Genomic DNA, 2,960 nt, shown 5'->3' on the forward strand with positions numbered 1-2,960 from the left:
CAAGACTAGACAAAATGAAGCATGCAGTTTTTTTCTGGTCTGGTTACAGACTGCACTGGTGTGAACAGAGGCCAGAAATAGCATAGAGATACATTAGGATGCATTTTGGGTCCAGAAACATTCTGGTCTGGAGATGATCTGGATGTCGTGTGAATGGGCCCTTAGAAACAATTTAAAGGATCAGTCCACCCCAAACTTCTCTTTTCAATAGATGGTACAGAATTACCACCTTATATATGGGACCATTTCCAATTCATAACAGACATTTTTATGTTTTAGCGAAGTGTCCCGATGGAAGCCCTGAAAGTTTTACCGTTCAGTGTACGTGTCCAGAACAAAAAAATGTATAAATCAACAACCGTGTTTGATCCTTGTACTTTCCATTATTAATTTTTAATCAGGTATTTGTAATGTTCCGTTATAACATTTTTTGTTTAAATTGTACTAAAACACTAACATTTGCTCATGAAATGTATCAAAAGAAATGAGAGCATATTTCAAATGTTGACTAGACGGAACCAGATACAGTGACATTTACAAACGACGCCACCATTAAAAGTGAATGCAAATTATTCAAGCTCAGTGTTTACACATATTACATCAATCTGTTTTTTTTTTCTTGATGGACGTTGAATTGGTCATGGGAAAAAATCCAGATGACTTGGTAAGTAATTAGCAGATAATGAAATCAAAATATAGTGTTACTGTGAAATGGAGGTGTTTATTTAAACATTGGTCACTTTGTACACAAAATAAGCATAAATTAGTTGATTAATTGACGATTAGGGGTTGATTTACTAACCTTTTAAACACACCACGAACGTGTATACACCTCTGTAGTGTGTTCCCTCCCAGCATGATCTATGGGAGGAATCGAAACACCTTTGTAGTGTGTACACACCCAGCAGGTGTGTTGTGCAAAGCCCTGCAATGAATTGCAAGGTAATGTGGTGTAAATTAGCTCTATGTTATGTTGCTTGCGTTGATGAATGCAGGAATGTAAATGCATGAGCTAACCATTTTTGTCTAAACTGTGAAGCAGCATTATATATGCATCATGTGCATGATTTTTCCATATATGGCATTAGTGGAAATATGCTTTTAGAGACTTTTTGGTTGATAAATACGTTTTGCTGTGTGAAAATCACACGCACCTGGTGTGTGCGTGTGTTTAGGTTAGTAAATCACCCCCTTAGTCTCTGAGCTGAAAACATTGGAGACGAATGTCAGCCAAGTGTCTCTCTTCATTTGACGCCATCATCTTTTCATGACATTGGCTCATGTTCAGCCTGTGGAGGACAGTAGGTGTGATATTCCTTTTTGCTAGACTAGAGATAATTGCGTCATTCAAGAGGCACTTCCTAGTGTTCTCATTCCCCTTTCTCCCATCGTACCCTTTCATTGCAACTTTTCTCCGTTATTTCATGTCTTACTCTAAACCTACTCATGTCCTTCCACCATTCATAAAATATGGCTGCATCATCAGGGCCGCATTTACTCCCCCTGCCGCCCCGAGGCACGAGGGTGGCTGGGGACAGTGCTGAAGGTAGGGGGGGGGGCATGTACCCTGGGCACCATCGGCAGGGCCAGTGGCAGATTCGATAGGGGGGAAACAATTAATGTTACTCCGGCACCGGATTAACAGCCAGCGGTGAAGTTCGGGTCAGTAGAACTTTTTTTTTTGTACCTAAACGAAAACAAGCACTTCACCCTTACAGTGCGGGAGTAGTCCCACTGCAAGGGTTAAGAATAATTCTAACCAGAGTTCTTCTTTAAAGTGTATCTAAACCCCAAATGTAATATAGTGTAGCTCACCAGTCCTTAGATGAGAGGGCTCGATTAGTTTTGATTTTCAGGCTTTTCACCCAGGTTGTTTTCCTGTCCATCTCCATTACATTGGAGGCAGGGAAATTGGTAACTTACAGAAGATAAAAAGATTTTTAAACTCAACATAAAAATGTATGACGTCCATTGAGGGACACAGGAAGTCTCTAACCTTTGGATTGTACAGGAGTATTGGACAGAGGTAAACAAAACAAAAAAAACTGTAGGCCATTCCAGGGTATAACTGCTTCTAGCAGTATGCCTCAGCTTTGTAGCAAAGCTGTGGGGACAGCTCAATGGGCCACCTGAAGGACCTCACACCCAAAGCTGAAATCAGATGAAGCTGAAACGTCCACCTGGCAGAACCTAGAGAATGTATTAACAGATGACCAGATGTCAGCCTTGCAAATCTGGGAAACAGTTGCCTGATGCTGAAAAGCCGTAGAAATGCTCACAGATCTAGCAGAGTGCACCTGAACAGGAAAGGGGGAACCAACTCCTTGAGACCACAGACTTAAATGATGATCTGTCTGAGCCATCTAGAGATGGTAGAACAAGTAGCCAAGTTCCGCCAAGGACAGGATCTGCTCTACCTCTCTTGCCATGAGACTGCAGGGAGCACACTTGTGGCCTCAGTGATTAAAGTCAGCAAATAACTGGGTGATTTGGGTCATAAACTCTTGCAAGACCATGGTAAAAAACACCAGTCAAAAGGGCAAAGGGCCCAGCTAGACCAAACAGAGCTAAAGAGGACTCAGAGAACAGAATAGACTACAAGAGCAGTGGGCAGCATGATCCCAGACTGCGATATCAGTAGGTGGGCTGAAGGCAGCCCCAGAGCTGTTAGTAGAAAGTGGGCTGGGGGCACCTAGTACAGTTGGACTGTTCCCTCCATGTCCAGAATCAGGCATATTGCAAATGTGTGGCAGTAAGGCAATGTATACACTCAGGGTAGGAGGCAAGTAGCAGGTGAGGGTCAGATGGCCAGCGGTAATCAAAGTTACTGTAGACTGGCAGCCAAATTGGATCATCAATTAAAGCTCCACATCCGTGCTCCTAGGACACTAGCAGAAAAAATAAAAAATGCCTGCTGTTAGTGAGGGGGGGGGGGGGGGTGTCTGGGTGGGGGGCGCTGT

The sequence above is a fragment of the Nanorana parkeri genome, unplaced genomic scaffold, assembly GCF_000935625.1.
Source record: "Nanorana parkeri isolate BGI_ZX_2015 unplaced genomic scaffold, ASM93562v1 scaffold74, whole genome shotgun sequence".
In the NCBI taxonomy this organism is placed as follows: Eukaryota; Metazoa; Chordata; class Amphibia; order Anura; family Dicroglossidae; genus Nanorana; species Nanorana parkeri.